Below are 20957 nucleotides of genomic sequence, written 5' to 3' on the forward strand. Positions count from 1 at the left end.
ATGATCAAGAGAGGAGGGGACAGAAGAGAGAGGATGTGGGAGGGAGGAAGTCAGCAGAGGTAAAGAGGAAGGTTTACCATGGATACAGATTTGCCCTTCTCCAGAATCCAAGCTCTCTACCACTGACTGGAGACAAATATCTTTGTTACATTTATGTATTGTATGTATGTGTGTTCATACCCTCACCCCAGCACACGCATCACACAGTGCAGGCATGGAGGTCAGAGGGATCATTGCTGAATTGGGTTTTCCCTTCCGCCATTCACGGCCCAGTGACTGAGCTCAGGTCATCAGGCTTGGTGGCAAGTGTCTGTACCTGCTGAGCATCCTGCAGCCTCTGGGATAAATGCTGCTTTACCCCCATTTTAAAGATGGGGAAACTGAGTTCAGGGAATGGCTGTCCCATTTTCTCCAAGACACATTTTGAGGATTCAAGATTCAATCCCTACATTCCGACTCTCCTGTCTGCTTCTGTCCTTTAGCCAAACACGGGCATCAATCAAATGTAGGCAACGGCTCCATTACTCAAGAGGAAATTGAAGCCAGACTGTAAGATGCAGTCCACAAAATTCATGATTTCTTCCTCCCACCCCAGCTCCTTCGATTTGGTCCCTTTTTCATATGGATCGGTTTTTATTTCTGCATTTATTGCATACGCAAATTACAGATGAAAGCATCGACTACACAAGTCATTACTCAGAGTAGTATCTCCCCAACTGCCACCGGACGAGGACCGAACAGCTTGTGGTTAATTTGCTATATAATCACTGCCTGTGACAGCGGGGCAGGGCCGTGCCTGTGCTAATATTAGGAGAGAGGAAACTGAGCAGAGAGGATCCCTGGGGTGCAGGGAGCGAGGGTGGTATTGAACCAGAGAGAAGAGAACAGCTAGGGAGACAGTCAGGAGACCTGCCTCACTTAGAGGCTTCTGGGAGGGTTGGCTCTACTGCCAAATGACAACCGGACTCCTCCCTTCTTCCCTGCCTCTGTGGAAGCGCTAACCCAATCCCCACTGTCCTAACCTCTGCCACTTCCTAGTCAATGAGGCCACTGGCAACACTCAGAGCAGGGTGTGTCTGTACACACAGGCTGTGAATGCCGGGATGGATATGTGCAAAATGGGCCACGGACAGGAGGAGATCTGCCAGCAGGCAGGAAGTATAAGCACCAGTATTAGTGCACTAACAATTCAGAAAGAAGAAAGGCCATCAACCCAACTTTTGTAAATGAGAAGAGTCTGTGAACCATCTGATGCCGGATCTGGAAACTTAAATACGAGGAGACAAAAAGATGCTCAACTGCCACCACCGTCGAAAGGAATGCTCCATTCAAGCCTGTGGGGTGTTTAATCCGGCATACTGTGCTCGCCAGGGTATGAGAAAGCCAGCACTCTGAAGGTTACAGGGAGTGTAACGCGGTAGTTTGCATGGATGGCAATTCAGCACGCTCCATCAAAAGTTTTGACTCACGTGCCCGCTGACCCATAAATCCCACTGCTCTGGAACGGATTCCACAGACAGACTCGCATATATGTATGCAAAGTTGGATTACAGGGCTATTCACTGCAGCGTGGTTTATAATAACAGAAGATTGGAGACAGCCTGAATGTCCATCAAGAGGGGACTACTCAGACAAATTGCCATACATCCTTAGGATGGAAATCTTTATGGCTGTTAAAAAAGAATGAGGCAGCTCTTTATGTACGGATATGAAACAATCTCCAAGATATATTGTTACGTGAAGAAAAGCAGAGTGCAGAACATTGTGATTAGAGTGTTTGTGTGTAGGGGGGAGGTTATACATGCATACGCATCTCTGTTTATGTACACGGAGTAGCAGATCTGTGCTTCTGAAGCAGAGACAAGATCCTGCTGGCTAGGGTGAAAGGAAGAAAGAGGTTTGTTAGTCATTATTTACCTCCTTTACCTTTTGGTGGGTGGGGCCTATGTGTATGTATGTGTACACATCACCAGCTGTTTAATTTTTTATTACGTTCTATGTATGTGGGCACGACATACATAGCACAAGACAACCTGCAGGAGTTGGCTCTCTCCTTTCCCATGTGAGTAACAAGAGTCGGAGTCATCAGGCTTGGTGGCAGGCACCTCTACCTGCTGAGCCACCACCTCTCCAGCCCGTGATGTTTTAAATCTCTGTTGACTCGCCTTGCTCAAGAATCAAAGCTGGTCCTACACTCAAGGCCTCACATATTTGACCTGAGTTCATTCCTCATTTCCTCAGCACCACAGTAAGGATGCTTCTCTTTGGAATCACTAGATTTCTCCCAAAAGAACACAAAGCAGGGCATTCTCCCACCTCACAGCCCTCGCACCCGCTGTCCTGTGCCTAAGATACCCTTGTTTTATACCCCCTTGCTCATCCTTCAAAGGCCAGGACGAAAATGGCCTTTCCTCACCTTCCCCAGAGAGAGCTATTCCTCCTGCTCTGTGACTGCCTAACACCCTAGAAAGGCCTCTGACCCAGAATAATGGGGATGGTACCCGGAAAGGGGTTCACCCAGTGCATACAGCATGTCACTTTCCCCAGATAGTAAATGAGAGACAGTGCAGAGTCCCGGAACGTATCCAGGAATCTGCTCCAGACTTCTATACAGATACTTCAAAGCATGTGGACATGGCAAAGATTCTGAGAAGCTGTCAGTTTGAGCTGTTATAACCAAGTACCATAGACCGGGATGACATCCCAATGGCAACAACTTACTTCTCCAGCCACCACTGGGTAAAGGCACTTACTGCTAAGCCGGATGAGCTGAATTCAGTCCCTAGACCCATGTAAAGGTGGAGGGAAATAATTGACTCCACAAAGCTCTCACCTCCCCCTCTACACACATCACACACATACACACACATGCAGAGAGAGACAGAGAATAAATACAGTTTTTAAAAAGAACTAACAGCAGAGACAGCTGAACTCTGAGGAGTTCTGACACAACCAGGATCACAGGAAGGACAGGCCTCAGTCAGATATATCAAGAGCAGGTAGCACTAAAGATAATCAGATGGTGGGAGGCAAGCACAAGAACATAAGCAACATAAACCAAGGTTACTTGGCATACAATTCTCCTACCATAGCAAGTCCTGGATACACCACCATGCCAGAAAAGCAAGATTTGGATCTAAAATCACTTCTCATGATGGTGATAGAGGACTTTAAGAAGGTCATAAATAACTCTCTTAAAGAAATACAGGGGCTGGTGAGATGGCTCAGTGGGTAAAAGCACCCGACTGCTCTTCTGAAGGTCCAGAGTTCAAATCCCAGCAACCACATGGTGGCTCACAACCATCCGTAACGAGATCTGACTCCCTCTTCTGGAGTGTCTGAAGACAGCTACAGTATACTTACATATAATCAATAAATAAATCTTTAAAAAAAAATACAGAAGAACACAGTTGAACAGCTAGAAGCCCTTAAAGAGGAAACATAAAAAATCCCTTAAAGAATTACAGGAAAACACAATCAAATAGGCAAAGGAAATGAACAAAACCATCCAAGATCTAAAATTGGAACTAGAAACAATAAAGAAATCACAAAGGAAGACAACCCTGGAGATAGAAAACCTAGGGAAGAGATCAGGAGCCATGGATACAAGCATTGCCAACAGAATGCAAGAGATAGAAGAAAGAATCTCAGGGGCAGAAGATACCATAGAAAACATTGACATAACAGTCAAAAAATGCAAAAAGCAAAAAGCTCCTAACCCAAAACATCCAGGAAATCCAGGACACAATGACAAGACAAAACCTAAGGATAATAGGTATAGAAGAGAGCAAAGAATCCCAACCTAAAGGACCATTAAATATCTCAACAAAATTATAGAAGAAAATTTTCCTAACCTAAAGGAAAAGATGCCCGCCAGGCGGTGGTGGCACATGCATTTAATCCCAGCACTTGGGAGGCAAAGGCAGGTGGATTTCTGAGTTTGAGGCCAGCCTGGTCTACAAAGTGAGTTCCAGGACAGCCAGGACTATACAGAGAAACCCTGTCTCGAAAAACCAAACAAAAAGAAAAAAAGAAAAAGAAAAGGAAAAAGAAAAAGAAAAAGATGCTCATGAGCATATAAGAAGCCTACAGAACTAAAAATGGGCTGGACCAGAAAAGAAATTCTTCCTATCACGTAATAATCAAAACACCAAATGCACAGAACAAAGAAAGAATATTAAAAGCAGTAATGGGGAAAGGTCAAGTAACATATAAAGGGAGACCCATCAGTATTACACCAGACTTCTCACCAGAGACTATGAAAGCTAGAAGATCCTGGGCAGATGTCATACAGATCCTAAGAGAACACAAATGCCAGCCCAGGCTACTATACCCTGCAAAACTCTCAATTACCATAGACAGAGAAAACAAGATATCCCATGACAAAACCAAATTTACGCAATATCTTTCCATAAATCCAGCCCTACAAAGGATAATAGATGGAAAACACCAACACAAGGAGGGAAACCACACCTTAGAAAAAGCAAGAAAGAAATCTTCCAACAAACCCAACAGAAGATAGGCACACAAACATAATTATATCTCTAACAACAAAAATAACAGGGAGTAATAATCACTTTTCCTTAATATCTCTTAACATCAATGGACTCAATTCCCCCAAAAAAGACATAGACTAACAGACTGGATACATAAACAGAACCCAACATTCTGCTGCATACAGGAAACTCACCTCAGTGACAAAGGCAGAATAAAAGTCTGGAAAACAGTTTTCCAAGCAAATGGTCCCAAGAAACAAGCTGGAGTAGCCATTTTAATATTGAATAAAATCAACTTTCACCAGGCAGTGGTGGTGCATGCCTTTAATCCCAGCACTTCAGAGGCAAAGGCAAGTGGATTTCTGAGTTCAAGGCCAGCCTGGTCTACAGAGTAAGTTCCAGGACAAGCAGAGGTATACAGAGAAACTCTGCCTCAAAAAAAAAAAATCAACTTTCAACTAAAAGTTATCAAAAAAGATAAGGAAGGACACTTCATACTGGTCAAAGGAAAAATCTACCAAGATAAACTCTCAATTCTGAACATCTATGCTCCAAATGCAAGGGCACCCACATTCATAAAAGAAACTTTACTAACTCTCAAAGCACACATCGCACCCCACACAATAGTAGTGGGAGACTTCAACACCCCACTCTCATCAACGGAAAGATCATGGAAACGGAAACTAAACAGACACACAGTGAAACTAACAGAAGTTATGAACCAAATGGATCTAACAGATATCTATAGAACATTTCATCCTAAAGGAAAAGGATATACCTTCTTCCCAGCACCTCACGGGACCTTCTCCAAAATTGACCATATAATTGGTCACAAAACAGTCCTCAACAGATACAAGAAGGTTGAAATAATCCCATGCATGCTATCAGATCACCACGAACTAAGGCTGGTCTTCAATGACAACAAAAACAATGAAAAGCCCACATACACATGAAAACTGAACAATGCTCTACTCAGTGATAACTTGGTCAAAGAAGAAATAAAGAAAGAAGCTAAAGACTTTTTAGAATTTAATGCAAAATGAAGATACATCATACCAAAACTTATGGGACACAATGAAAGCAGTGCTAAGAGGAAAACTCATAGCTCTAAGTGCCTCCAAAAAGAGACTGGAGAGAGCACACACTAGCAGCTTAACAGCACACCTGAAAGCTCTAGGACAAAAAGAAGCAAATTCACTCAAGAGGAGTAGACAGCAGGAAATAATCAAACTCAAGGCTGAAATCAACCAAGTAGAAACAAAAAGAACTATACAAAGAATTAAAAAAAAAAAAAGGAGCTAGTTCTTTGAGAAAATCGACAAGATAGATAAACCTTTAGCCAAACTAACCATAGGACACAGAGGCAGTATCCAAATTAATAAAATCAGAAATGAAAAGGAAGCTATAACAATGAAATATATCTTGCTGGGCAGTGGTGGCTCATGCCTTTAATCCCAGCACTTGGGAGAAAGAAGCAGGTAGCTTTCTGAGTTCGAGGCCAGCCTGGTCTCCAGAGTGAGTTCCAAGACAGGCAGGGTTTCTCTGTATAGCCTTTTTGGTTTGAAAAACCAAAAAGGAGGAGGAGAAGGAGGAGGAGGGAGGAGGAGGAGGAGGGAGGAGGAGGAGGAGGAGGAGGAGGAGAAAGAAGGGGAAGGGAAAGGGGAAGGAGAAGAAAGAAGAAAGAAGGAAGAAGAAGAAGAAGAAGAAGAAGAAGAAGAAGAAGAAGAAGAAGAAGAAGAAGAAGGAAGAAAGAAGAAGAAGAAAAAAGAAGAAGAAAGAAGAAAAAAGAAGAGGAAGAAGAAGAAAGAAGAAGAAAAAAGAAGAAGAAGAAGAAGGAGGAGGAGGAAGAAGAAGAAGAAGAAGAAGAAGAAGAAGAAGAAGAAGAAGAAGAAGAAGAAGAAGAAGAAGAAGAAGGAAGAAGAAGAAGGAAGAAGAAGAAGAAGAAGAAGAAGGAGGAGGAGGAGGAGGAGGAGGAGGAGGAGGAGGAGGAAGAAGAAGAAGAAGAAGAAGAAGAAGAAGAAGAAGAAGAAGAAGAAGAAGAAAGAAGAAAGAAGAAGAGGAAGAAGAAGAAAGAAGAAGGAAGAAGAGGAAGAAGAAGAGGAAGAAGAGGAAGAAGAAGAGGAAGAAGAAGAAAGAAGAAAGAAGAAGAAAGAAGAAGAAAGAAGAAGAAGAAGAAGAAGAAGAAGAAGAAGAAGAAGAAGAAGAAGAAGAAGAAGAAGAAGAAATATATCCTAAAATAACTATTCTGTTGAACATTAACAGTTGAAAATATTAAAATCATGTTCTACAAACATCATGGAAATATTATTGATAAGTTTTCTCACTGTGCTTGAAATTAGCATTTTTTAATGTTTAACTTCAAAGAGCTTTTGCTATTTTGAAATTTTTAAAATAATAAATAAATAAAATAATTTCTCTCCTAAAAAAAAAAAAAAAAAAAAAAAAAGAACTAACAGCACTAAATCCAGACCAGGATAAAAGCAACTGAGACTCACACACAGCCAGGAGCACAGAGTAAGTAGTACAGCCAGATCAATTATACTTACCAATGTCTAGAAAATCCACAAGGGCTTATCAAAAGGAAACAAGCACACACTTCAAAAATGACTTGTACACAGATACTCATTGTGGTTTTATTTATAATAATTAAACACTGGAGATAGTACAAGCCCCCAGCAATAAGAACATGAAAGGAATAGAGTGTGATATATTCAAATACTACACAATAGCAAAGCAAAGAATAAATATGAAGTTACAAAAATACAAAATATGAAGGTAGAAAAATGATAAGTATTTATATGATTCCTTTTACATGATACTCAAGAATAAGCAAAATTGAACTGTGGTCATTGAAGTCAGGATGACTAGACTCCCTAGGGGGCCTCAGAGTCCTCTGGTTCTCCACAGATGGTAGAGGAGGAGAGAAGAGAGAAAGTGGACTCATCTTGTTATGTCCTGTGCTATGTTTCTGTTCACAGTCCACTAATGAGAATTAGTCATGTGGTCCCACACACGCATGGGAGTATGGGAAATGTAGTTCCTGTCTGGGCAGCTGTTCTTATATTATGAAAGAGAAGGTATGAAATTTCGGGGCCCAGGTAGACACCTCTGCCTCACCTGGCCATGCCTAGTGAAGATGATGACAATGATGATGATGACGATGAAGACGATGATGACTACAAAAGTGATGGGTATTGTAATAATAGCCAGTACTAATGATGATAATAACAACAGTCTACTGTAAGCACTTCCTCCAACATCAGCAGTATGCTAAGAACTTTCCAAGCATCATGCAACCCAATCTCCCATCATTCCGATGGACTCAGAAGACCTCTTCTATGGGATCAGATCCTGCTCCATTTCCCCTGTAGTCATCTTCACTGCCAGGGTCACCTCCCAGACCAAGAACACACAGGTAGTGGTGGTCCCCTACCTCCAGGCCCTAAGAAAGAAACACAAGGGTCACTTAAGGGAACGAAGACCTGGAGTGATAAGAAGACAGCTCCATTATCAAAGTGCTTCTGGGCAAGTCTGGGAACCTGAGTACAGACCCCCAGAACCCACCTAAAAATCCAGGCATGGCTGCATGCAGCTAAAATCCCAGCCCTAGGAAAGCAGAGGCAGGAAGATCCCAGGGGCTTGCTGGTCAGACCAGCCAGCCAGACCAGTGAGCTCCAGGCTCAGTGAGAAACCCTGTCTCAAAATCAAACTGGAGGGCAACCAAAGAAGGCACCCAATGTTGACCTCTTACTACTGCACAAACACGCATGTGTACATGCATCTGCATGCACATGCTTCTGCACACACACACACACACACGCACACATACACACCCAAATTCACACCAAAAAAATTTTAAATATGACATCATCCCTCATAAACAGTTGCACAGTTATTATGTGTCCGTTAAAATGAACAAATGGGGATTTTTAAGAGAATATTTGAAGGCAGGCATGGAGAGCCACACCTGTAATCCCAGTATCCAGGAGGCTAAGGTAGGATTGCCAGGAGTTTGAGGCTAACCTGAGCTATATAGAAGGCACCATCTCAAGAAAAATAAATAAATAAATGGCATGCGGAGATAGCTGAGAGGTAAGTTTGGCTCAAGATGGTGGCTCTTCTCTCCATAGGAAGTCTTGGGCTTCATGTTCAACACTGTTGGCTCTGCCCTTCCAAGGATGATGGAGCATGTCCTACACCTTTAGGAGCAGCCACTCCGGCAAACAGATGTTATTTGCTTCTCGAGTGGCTTCATAATGCATAGCTTTTCTTTTCTTTTCTTCCACATAATGGGAGGCTCCGTCTGAACTAAACCTTGAACTACCAAACCCTATGACCCTTCCAGACACTAACATCAAACTTAGTAGTGTCCCCATACCCCAACAATCTAGTAATCTGAACCCTATGATCCCCACCTCGTGGAGAAGGAAAAGAGATTAAATAGAAATGAAATAGCCCTATTTCGTTCATTCAATCAACCACTGCAGTATCAGTCACCTAAAATGAGCCAAGCACAGCAGTAGGCACTGAAGAATAAGGAAGTGAAAGGGGAGGAGAGCCAGGAGTAAAGAGGCAAGTGAAAAAATATATTGATAGTAATTGTTCAGTGTGACCACAGGAAGAACATGGAGACTGAATATCGGATGGCTACAGTCTTCCTCCCCTCTCTGTAACAAGCCTTTGCCACAGAATACTGCTGTCTGCACATGCATGTGCACGTGCACACACAAACACACACACACACAATCACATTTCAAGGGTAGTGGGAAGCTAGTGATGAGTGTCAAACGTAGAAGTTAACTGGGGAAAATCCCTTCTGGTTACTGAATGGAGGATAAATTGGAGGAGCAAAAGAGAAGTGCCGTGGAGAAGGCTGACGCATTCATCCAAAGGCTGCTGGTGACCCAGACTAAGGAGGTGACCGCAGAGAAGAGAATCCCACTACTCGGGAGGCTGAGGCAGGAAGAGTGAGAGCTGGGGACAGCCTGGCCTTTATAGTAAGACTGGTTTTTGGTTTTTTTGTTTTTTTGGGGTTGTTTTGCTTGTTTGTTTGTTTGTTTGTTAAATGCTGGAGCGAGAGCTCCGTGGGTAAGAGTTCTTGCTGTGCAAGAATGAGGATTAGAGTTCAAGTCCCCAGCAGCCACATAAAAACCAAGAATGTTTGTATGTATCCATCATATATACCTATCACCCCAGTTTTGGGTAGGTTCTGGGAACTCACTGGCTGCCAGCCTGCCAAAATAATGAACTCCTAGTTCAGTGAGAGACCCTGTCTCAGGGCAGTTAGATGCATGATATCTTCCTCTGGCCTCTGTGAACACGTGTTACACACTATAGACATGCATGCAATCTTGCATATGCTCATGCATACACAAACCACATACACATACATACATTCACATACCATATACTACATACATACCTATAACACACACATATACACACACACCACAGACACAGAGTTAATAGGACTTTTTAAAAAGTAAGTATATGCGTGTGTCCATTGATTTACAGAAAAAGTACCAAGTTCTGTAGAGAAAATGAATTTTAATATTTTCTAAAACCTTAATCTATATCTTGCACCATGATCAAACACTAACTCAAACCTGATCAAAGAATGAGGTTCATCAAAATTTAAAAACAAAAATCTCCTACTTCAAAGAATTCTAGTTAAGAAAGTGGAAAAAATAGAAGTGGGCCCTGGTGAAGATTATCTGGGTGTGAAACTGTGACTACACTCTAAAAAATGGAATTTCATATTTTTAGGCACAACTGGGGTCAACTGGGATGCAGAGTGAGCTGGAGCTTACAGTGAAACAGGTGTGTTTACCATCTCCCACGGTCACTTCTGTCCTTGGTGTTCGGAGACAATCTCATGTAGTCCAGGTTGGACTCACACTCACTGTGTAGTTGAAGATGACCTAAACTCCTGATTCTCCTTTCTTCAGGCTCCCAAATGCCGGGTGACAGGCATGTGACACTATGCCTTACTGATTGCCTGAGAATTGCTTTTAGGCATTAGGCGTACCCCATGGCATGCATTAGGCAGTACCCCACCCCAGCCCAAGCGGTCCACATTAGGTTGGCAAACTGCAGTCTGTGGGCTTTATTCCACTATGTTATCAAAAAAGAGACAGAAATGTAAAAGCCTAACACCATATGTAATTATGTAGTTCTCCCACAGCTATTGGAGAAAGTCTTTATAACTTTGGGTCAGACACAGTCACAGGGAAATGACTCACAGGGCCAGTAAGAGGGCAAGGACAGGTAAGGGTGCTTGTCACCAAGCCTGGTGACCTGAATCTGACCTCTGGCATTCACATGGTGGCAGGGGAGAGCCAGCTCCCACAGGCTAGCCTCTGATTCCACACATGCGATATGGCAACTGTATACACGCACTCTCACACACAGACAAATAAATACTAAATAACACATAGCCTTTCATTTAAAAAAAATCGTTTCTATAAGAAAAACAATTGATGAGTTGGATCTCATTAAAATTTACAATGTTTACTTTTTTGAAGGACATTTTAAGGAGAACAAAAATATCAGGCCATAGGCCAGGGGAAATGCTTTCAAATGACATATGTGGTACGGACTGTGTATTACAAATATGTAAAACCAATTCAGACTTTGTCCTTAACAGAGTGTTTAAGTTTTTTAAATAAGTAAATTTTGAACAAATACTTGCCAAATAAGCACTTGAAAAATTACCCCATAATTACCTCAGAATACAGATCAAAACCATAATCAGGTCAGTCATGGTGGCACACGCCTTTAATCCCAGCACTCAGAAGGCAGAAGCAGGCGGATCTCTATCAGTTCAAAACCAGCCTGGTCTACAAATCAAGTTCCAGGACAGCCAAGGCTACACAGAGAAACCCTGTCTTGAAGGGAAAACAAACAAACAAACAAACAAAAAACAAAACAAAATGAACCATAATTAGAAACTGTCATGTTCCTCCTAGCATGACCAAAACATATGGACTGCACATAAAATATTGCCAAAGACAGGGAGTGTCTTGAACTTACCCATGGTGATGAGAGTGTAATATGGCACATCCAAGCAAAAAGAAAATTAGCAGATTTATTTTGTTTGTGTTGTTGGAACTCTGACTGGCTTAGAACTCTCTATGTAGACCAGCTAGCCTCGAACTCACAGATCTGCCTGCTTCTGCCTCAGAGTGCAGGGATTAAAGGCCTTCCCCTACCTCACTCAGCTTGGTGGGTTCTTAAATGTTAAACACTCACCAACAAATGATCCAGACATTTTGCTCCTGGGAAGATCAAATTATATGTTCACACAAAGACTTGTACAATAATTTCCATAACATCAAATGTCCATCAACAGCTGAAATACACTGTGGTATATCCATACAGTGGAATAATATTCAACAATGTAAAAGCACTTGGAAATCCTGAGACAATCAAATAAAATGGGTGAGGATCAAAATAATTCTGAGTGAGATAGGCCATAGGGAAAAAACACATAGTGTATAAACTTCTATCTATATAAGACTCTATAAAAAGGAAAACTACTCTCTCACTTTTTTACATTTATTTAGCAAATGGGATTGCACTTGGAGGTTGGTGGGCTATTTTCAGGAGTTGGTTCTTTCCTTTTACTAAGTCGGCCCCGGGGATCGAACTTGGGTCAACAAACTTGGCAGCAAGTCCTTCAACCCACTGAGCCATTTCATGTGCCCTCAAACTACTCCTTCCGTGATAGGAAGTAAGTCAGCGATTGCCTGAGTATTGAATGGCGAGGCAGGTATGGATCGGGAAGCCTGACACAAGGTCAAAAGGAAACTTTAGGAACTGATGCAATGTCCATGATCTTCAGTGTGGTGAGGTTTCCCAGACATATTCGATGTTTTAAACCTTTAAATTCTCGTCAATCATACCTCGATAAGGCTGTAAAACGTTAATAGTGCTCAGGTGCAGCAGGTGGAAGTGGGGGCTGCCAGGAGTGATCCCCAGCTATTGTCTGAGACTTTCATGGATGGAGGTGCCATATCCTGGCATGAGGCTGTGAGAGAGGATGGAGTGGATGCTGAGGAGAGGTGGGGAGCACTCAGGAACAGTGTTAAGAGGAGAAATTGGGCATCTCTGTAGAGGGTTGGAGAAGCCAGTTGTGTGTTCGTCAACTAAAATGAGAACCCGCAGTTTGAGAAGGGTTGGAGGATACCCAAGCAATGAGAATGCGCAGTGTGCATGAGGAAGGGGTGAGGAAATGGGCGTGGTCTGGGTGGTGATCTTCAGAATGCAGTGGGCAGATAGTGGGAGGAAGACGACCTCGAAGTCAGATGAAGGGATGGATAGACAGAGCACAATAGAGGTCACGTGAGGGGGGAGGGGTTCTTCACGGCACCATGGGAGGGGAGCTGAGAGAGGAACCAGCTGGATTTGCTAAGACAGGAAGACAAAAGTCAGGAACCTTCAAAAAGGTTGCTGTTGAGACAGGAGAAATGAAGAGGTCAGCTTTAGAGTGACTAATCCTTGAAGAAGATTTTACACAAGCAACTGGATCTCTGGATTGCTTCTCTCCAGAAGCAATGCATGCGTGGAAGGCAAGCAGACAGGCAGACAAGACAGACAAGCTTGGAGGCAGCCCAGAAGAGCAAGTGAGGGTAGAGAACAGCTTGGGATAGAAGAGAATGAGGGAAGGACAAGACCCATGATGTCTTTAAAACGTCCTAGAACATCTCAAGTCCACATCTTGTCCAGAGCAAGGTGTGCTGAAGCCTGAAAAAGATGTCCCCAGAAGGACACAAGAGAGAGGGGGGACACACTGCTCCTGGTTCATACACCTCCTCACTGTGTGCTCACCTCTCTGATAGAGACCAAAGTCGTTACCTCCAGTGGGCTTAGAAGAAACGGAGACGCATGCAAGTTAAGGGACTTCTCCCGAGGTCGTAGGGCTTTGCTCTAGTCCCTCTCCGGGGAGATTAGTGCTCTTCTTGGGGTCCTAGAATAAGGTCCCTGGGGCCCAGACTTGACCCCAGAGTGTCTGTGCGCAGAGCCTCTGAAGCAGTAAGTATGACGGGAGGGGCACAGCTAATTGCCTGTACAAATTAACTCTAATGTGCTCGGCATCGACATACTTATCTTTCTCTAATTACATTAATCAATTAATGAAGAAGATGGCTCCCCCGTATTATGATTTCCAAGGCCCATATGTTCTTGGAGCTCCAGCTGCAGCTTGGCTCTCCTCTCTGCCCTTGGCTGAGAAGATCAGGGGACAGGGCAGACATCTGTAGAATAAATTGACACCACCTCCCCTGTTTTCTGCACCCTGAAATTGAGGTCCAAGGGTCAAGGTAGATCAAAGGTTGCTTATTCAGGACCTCTTTCCCGCAATGTTGACAGTTATTGGACACACTGGTATTGCCCTGGAAGGTGGGCTTTCTCCATGCATGCCACAGCCCCATAACAAGGCTAAGGACATAGTCTGGAGATAGAGTGATTATCTAGCATGGATAAGGCCCTGGGTTCCATCCTCTGCCACAAGAAAAGTATCTATGGCATGCCTGTGCTATGTCATAGCTAACTCCCATCAATCAATGTCTAAGTCAGGCCAGTAGGTTCCAGCTACCTCCTGACTTCTGAAGACCTCCCCTATAACAATCTCAATTCCTATTGAGAAATAATTGGCCAAAAAAAAAAAAAAAAAAAAGAATCACCTTTGGCAAGCTGTGGTTGACTAACGTCTTTAATCCCCGTACCTAGGAAGCAGAGATGAGCCGATATCTGTGATGTCAAGGCCAGCCTGGTATACAAGGAGTTCCAGCCATTCAGGGCTACATTGTGAGGCTCTGTCTGAAAAAAATAAGTTTTTCACATTTAAAGTATCTAACTTTGCACTCACGTGTGTCAATTAAATATCCTTGTTCTCTAACTTTGCTGCTGATGCCACAGTTGATGTAGCCCACAGCCTCTGCCCATCACTCCTGACACACACTCAAACCCTGTTAGTTAGGGGTAGAAGCCATAAAAGATCATAAACACCGCCTGTTGGTGTGTGAGTCTGGGTGCACTCACCTGTGTGCCTGAGTGTGGAGACCGCAGGTGGACATCGGGCATTGCTCCACATCCCATTTTGGAGACACTGAACCTGGTGCTCACTGTTTTCAGATACACTGGCTGGCCAGTGAGCTCCCAGGCTCTGCCTGTCTCTGAGCCGGCTTTTAGCACGTTCCTGTATGCCTGCACACCGTTTCATGGACTACGTGCGTCAACCAGGCAGCCTCCGTTCCCTTTTTAACTGCCAGTCTCGGCGCCAAGCGAGCCCCCAGCATCAGTATCACCTGGGAAAGACTTAGGTCCCAGGTCCACTGACTCAGCTCTGGGATGGGGCCCAGCCTCCTGGCGTCTAAGGAGCCACCCAAGAGACTCCAGTGATTTCTCAAACTGAAGGCAATGGCTTGAGGAATTGTGTTAACTGAGCCTCTGAATCCTTTGGGTTTCTACTCTAATCACTTCTGTTATCTTTTCATAAAGAGACAATTAACTTCCATTTGTCAAGCCATCCCATGTGGCAGAGACTATGCTAAGCACAGTCTATTGCTTTGAATGCTTGAACCAAGCCAACACTCAGCTGTCTATTTTACAGAAAAGGAAAACGGAGTTGGAAAGGCTGCTGAATTCTGTCTACCTGTTACGTGGGAAGTCCAGGAAAACGGGGCTCACAACCTCATCCTGATCCCACGTTCGTTCTCCAAACAGCGCGTGGGCACCGTCGCACCTGTACGGCCGTGCCGTCATACCTGCATGGCCGTGTCACTCTTTGTTCAACTGTTTGACAACTTTGTCTCCAACTGACAGCTCGTTTGGGGGAGATTGTGGAAACCTCATGAGATAAAGCCTTGGGGGAGGAGATTGGCCACTCAGAGGTGGGCCTTGGGGGTAGATCCTGGCCTCTCTTCCTGCCCAGCTCTCTGCTTTCTGGTCAGAACCATGCTAGAAGCAGCTGCCACTGTGTCCCACTGCCACAAACCAAGCTGACCTAGTTGCCAGGCCTCCCCTACCATGATGAACTGTTTTCTCTGAACCGTAAGTGAAAACAAACCCTTCGACCCTCCAACTGTCAGGCACTCTGACCCAGCAGTAAGAAAGGTAAGCAGACATCTTCCAGGAGAGACGTCCCTTTAAACGCTAGCTTCCCTCACACCCCAGCCCTCTCTTATCTAAGTGGCTGCTTCTTAACTAGCTTTTTTAAAAAGTGCTAGAAAGCATCAAGTACCCTCAACAGACATCATAGGTTTCCTTTTATAAAAATTGTATGACTTAGTTTGCTTCTTAAAATGCAAAGATGGACACACAAGTCTCCTCTCAGGATGGTGGTGGAAGTAAAACCTTACTGGAACAGTCTTGGATCCTTTCTGCTCGAGAGTACAAGTCTAAATTTAAAGGAAAAAAGGGGAGGGGGACTTCGAGGCCAGCTCCTCCTTATTTCTGATGTTTTAATCAGCCAATCAAATCACCCCACGTAAGCAGCTGAACTAACCACTAAGTCCCCAAGAAGCCTAAGGTGGGACATTGACATTTTTTCAAAGATGAGATGATAAACAGCGTCTTCAGCAGAAACAATGGCCAAATGACAAACAGGGAGTTTAGAGTAACCAAAACATGGTTCACCTAATGGCCAGTCCCCATTATGGAGCTGGAAGTCCCAAATCCCAGAAGACAGTCAGCCAATACAACAGTACCATGCATGGCTTCCCTCAACATATACGAGTTCTGCTCCCTTCAGTCATGGCCTGAGTCCAAGGCTCCCATAGATCAGAGCACCCCGGCCAGAACCAAGGTCAGACAGAAGAAGAAATGTGCGGGCTGCTGTAACAACTATCAACTATCACATCCAGAAGATAAGTCTTTCTCTCGGTTGGTTCTGGAGGCTGGCGGTCAGGGGTCAGTGTGCCCAGATATCTTGTCACCTGATAGAGAACTCTGGTCTCTTCATTGCTAAATGAGGGAGGCAAATCCCATTCATGAGACCCTGTCACCACCCAAAGGTTTTATCCGCTGTAACATTCCATCTCACTGTGACATTCCATCCGAAGCAGGCTCCCTGGGGACAGCAGAGAAACTAGCCTTAGCAAGGACCACATCTCCTCTATACACCACCCTCCCCTCCCCCAGTTGATTCGGGGGCAGGAATGTCCCTCTCAGACAGCCATGTCTTTCTCGGAGTCCAGGCAGCTGACTACTGAAACTCCACCCCTGCCCTAACCTCAGCTCTTCTATGCTGAGGAGGGTGAGGACGATTCAGGGAGAGCCCAGCCAGCCTTCCATGCAGGGCTACAAACTTTACAAACTTGAAGGACCTCTGAGGTGACTCTGTTTCTCAATCCCTTGAGAGCAAAGGCTTGGGAATGGGGCAAAAAGATGGCAGGATCTTTTTTTTTTTTTTTTTTTTTTTTTTTTGGTTTTTCGAGACAGGGTTTCTTTGTGTAGCCCTGGCTGTCCTGAACTCACTTGTAGACCAGGCTGGCCTCGAACTCAGAAATCTGCCTGCCTCTGCCTCTCTGCCTCTCCTCTGCCTCTCTGCCTCTCTGCCTCTGCCGGGATTCAAGGCATGCGCCACCACCGCCCGGCCTGACAAGATCTTCATGCAATCTGGACCAGGTAGAAGGACCCAAAGGTGCTCACACACACACACACACACACACACACACACACACACACACACACACACAAAATGATGCAATTTAAAAAAGAAATCACTGCATCAATGCTCTGGGCACAGTAAATGCTGACATTGGCCTGGCATCCAGGAAGCAAGAGAGGCTGGAGGCAAAGAGGCAGCAAAAAGCCCCACAGCTTCCCTCCATCCATCTCAAAGTGGGAGATCCAAACTCCAAAGCTTATCTGGTTTTGGTTTTGGTTTCGGTTTTGGTTTGTTTTGCTTCTTCCAAAACAATGCAGACTCTTCTTTGGGCAAAGGAGTAGTGCCCCGGGGGCCCATGATGTTTCAGAGACCCATGAAAATGTTTTGATTTCCTTCAAAATCCGGAAGAAATGAACCTTGAAAATAGACAAAAATGTACTTTTTTTTTCTCATCGGAAACAAATGGAATGTTCAGAGCCCCCCTGAAAATCTGTCCTCAGAGGAGTCTCACAGACAGTAGCTACTATCCCTGGCCACAAATGTCCTAAGGTGATTCTGACCCTAGAGGAGCCACCCCTACTCTTCCGGTCAGACAGAGATCACTTTCACTTCCACCTGTGAGGGCAGGAGCCCCTCACAGTCCTGCACAGAGCAGCCAGGACAGTCTGTGGAAAAAAAAACTCCCAGCGCAGGTGTATAAACCTGAGGGAGAGGGAGGGCCATGTCACAGGCCCTCCCCTCTACTCAGTGAGCTTCCTTACTCTCCAACCTCCTACCCATCTTTCAAACCTGCCTCCCCTAAGAGAAACTGAGGCACACACCTACATACCCATCCCATTGGAATCTCTAGTGACTCTTCCCTCCAGAACTGTAATCCCACAATGCACACAATCCATTTTCAGTCACAGCCAGCATGGGGCCCTCCTCTGGCTCACTCCATCCCTAGAATCCTTCCATCCCAAGTGCCCTTGGAAGTCCAGTGATCCTACCCAGCCCCTCCCCTTCTGACAGCTGGGAGTGTAGAAGTGGCAGAGAACAGGTGAGTTGAGCTGTAAGCCTTCACCAGCAACATCCCATACAGGGAGTCAAATTCAGAGACGTGGTCCAAGGACCAAAAGAGCTGGTTCAGTCTTTTTCTGTGATCACACACCCATTTTTGTACCTCAGTTTCCCTGTCTGTTAAGCTTGCTTCTGGCTAAGGTCTCTAAAATGAGTCTCCCAAGTAACTGCGAAGCTTCCTCCATCAGCGCAGACAGAATTGCCAACGCAGTGGGAGAGCGCCACCTACTGGCTCCCAGGCCGCCTGAAGAACCGTACCACGAAGGACCAAACCACAGAACCGACCTTCAAAGGCAGGGATACTTTGTCTCCACATAGTCACAGTATCCTCCTTCTTCTTGAGGTCTGAAAAGGGACTCCTTCAGCAAAGCAGCTTCCGCCGTACTATCTACCCCCTACCCCCAAAGACCCCAGGAAAACCATGAGCCCCGTGGCATCCTGCCCCTGTGCCTTGACCATCACCAGGATAGCTCCCCTCACACTAGGCGGAGGGCTGGAAGGGTGGCGAGGGCGGAGGGGGTGGGGGGAGACAATGATCCCTATTGTGACTAAATTTCCCCCTGAAGATCTCATTCAAGATGTTAGAGTGAGCGATCATAAAAGGAATTAATAGTTGATTCGCTGTATAATTTCCTAGTTCAATATACTTTAGTGCAGAGACTAAATGAGCCGTCCCGGCCGTTCGGTGGGGCCAGATAGCGACTTTATCGCTGGGATCTCAGGCTGAGGAATAAAAGCAATTCTTCTGAAGTAATTGCGTCTAATTAAAAGAAACATTTAAAAAGTGTAACCAAAAGGAATTCATTTCAAATGGAAAATTAATGCTGAAAAATAGCCCTGAGCTCTCTTGTCGCAGCTAATAGCCAGGCAGCCGCAGAATAATTAAACTGTTTTTGAAATGTCGATACCATCCTCCTCGGGAGAAGATGGGCACCACTGAGCACGCTGTGGCCATCAGCAAGGAGCCAGCCAGGGACTTGAGGTCAGAACCTAGCTACCAGGCTGGATAAAAAAAAGAGGGGAGGGGACCACCGGGACCAGGCTGGAAGAGGTGGGTGCTGTGACCCTTAATGAGGAATAGCCACTCCCCGGGGACCTGAGTATCTCACCGAATATCCCAAACAATCCTACAAGTCTGGTTAGTTATAATTATATTGTGATAATTCAAAGGTAGATTCCTCAGGACCTCAGGCACCTAGCCCAAGATCACAGCAAATCTCAGCAGATTCAATATTCAAACTTAAGCCTGCCTAGCTTTGCCCTTCACGTCAATTCCAAGGCCCTGAAGTTAGGTGTCAAAAAAGGCTGTGGGCTTTCAAATATTGTGGTCGCCGGTCCTGTCTATGAGGAGCATCACCTGGTTCCCGTCTGCAAGGCTTTGAAAAATCCACCTCTCGACTCCATTCCCAAAGATTCCAGCTTCGTTGGTCTAGACACTGGACCGGTGACACTGTTCTCAACCTGCAGGTCATAACCCCTTTGGCAACCCTCTATCTCAAAAAAAAAAATTACAATTCGTAAGAGTAGCAAAAATACAATTATGAATTAGCAACTAAAATTATTTTATGACTGGGAGGTCACTACGACATAACAGACTGTATTAAAGAGTCACAGTATAAGGAAGGTTGAGGACCATGGCTCTAGAGGAAGCCTGGGCAATGTAGGCGACTGACCCTTGCAGGGCTAGAAACATGATCTAGTCCTTAAGCTGCCCACCCTCCACACCTCGTGAGCCAGCTGCACTGAAATCCCTCTGCCCACCTCCGAGTAATGAAATCAGGTAGCCAATCCTACCTTCCAGGGAGGGCCTCAGTTAGCACCAGACAGACAAAGAGGGGCTAATGCCGAACCAGCGCCTGATCAATACAGAAAAGCTCCCAGATGCGGGGCGCGCTAGGCAGACTTCAGAAGCCAGGGCAACTGTCTTGTCAGCCTGGCTTCTCCAAAGCTTAGGGATGGATATGGCAGAAGAAGAAAATTAAATCTCATGTGTTTAAAGGTGAAAAGCCATCTTCTCAAAAGAGTCTTGCTCCAGCATGAATTCAGGAAGGGAAAGTCACAGCTTCAGAAGCAAACTTGAATTGCTGAATAGACACCAAAAAGCCACTTTGCCCGCAAGTACCAAGCGCTCAAAGTAGGCTAAGAGTTGCCTGCGATCCATGATTAAGGGACTTGCTTTAAGGAAGCTGAATAATTTATAATCCGTAAATTGTTTATATGCTGAAGGATATTGTTAAAGACCTCTGGAATGATCCCCCCCCCAAAAAAAAAATCTACGCCCCTAAGTGAATTTAAGCATGCCCCAAACCTAATTCACACCAGTACAGCTGTAGGAAAAGCTTGCTTTCTTTATACATATGCAAAGACTCCCAGCCTCCCTCCTTTCTGAATTGCAAATCCATCCCGGTTTCCAAAGATCATCACCCAGGCGCCATCTGCTTTGCCATGGCTAACCCTCCTAAAAAAGGCAGTCATGGTCCCTAAGAGACATTCGGAACCCGTGGAAGAGAGCTGCTTCCCAGTGATCCTGGCTTCCAGTGACTCCAGCGGGCTCAGCCAAGTGTGAGGGATTTCTACAACACCCTTGGGGGAGGGCTGCCACCAGCTGCCATTCTCTCGCCTGGAAGCTTCCTTTGTCCACGGAATGGGTTTTGTCCACTCCAGTGGCAGGCCCGTGGCACCATGTGCCGCTGCTGCAGTGACTGAGATGTGAACATCCCAGCTCCCCACCACTTTGAACCTGTGCAAACTCATACTGACCCCTGATGCTGAGTCCGGTAGAAACTAAGACC

At 45.0% G+C, this 20957-nt stretch overlaps 1 long non-coding RNA gene across 2 annotated transcripts; it reads right to left on the bottom strand.

The window, feature by feature from the left end:
* Positions 1-7129: 7129 nt before the first annotated feature.
* Gm14221 lies at positions 7130-20265 on the bottom strand. 2 transcript variants are annotated; one of them, XR_866919.1, is made up of 3 exons: positions 19960-20265; positions 14180-14315; positions 7130-7938 (listed from the first exon to the last, which is right to left on the bottom strand). It is a non-coding gene; the product is annotated as a predicted gene 14221 (long non-coding RNA). The 2 variants fall into 2 exon arrangements; XR_866918.2 differs by lacking the exon at positions 19960-20265 and adding an exon at positions 18451-19089.
* Positions 20266-20957: the final 692 nt, after the last annotated feature.

Source organism: Mus musculus, chromosome 2 (genome assembly GCF_000001635.26).
Source record: "Mus musculus strain C57BL/6J chromosome 2, GRCm38.p6 C57BL/6J".
Taxonomy (NCBI): domain Eukaryota; kingdom Metazoa; phylum Chordata; class Mammalia; order Rodentia; family Muridae; genus Mus; species Mus musculus.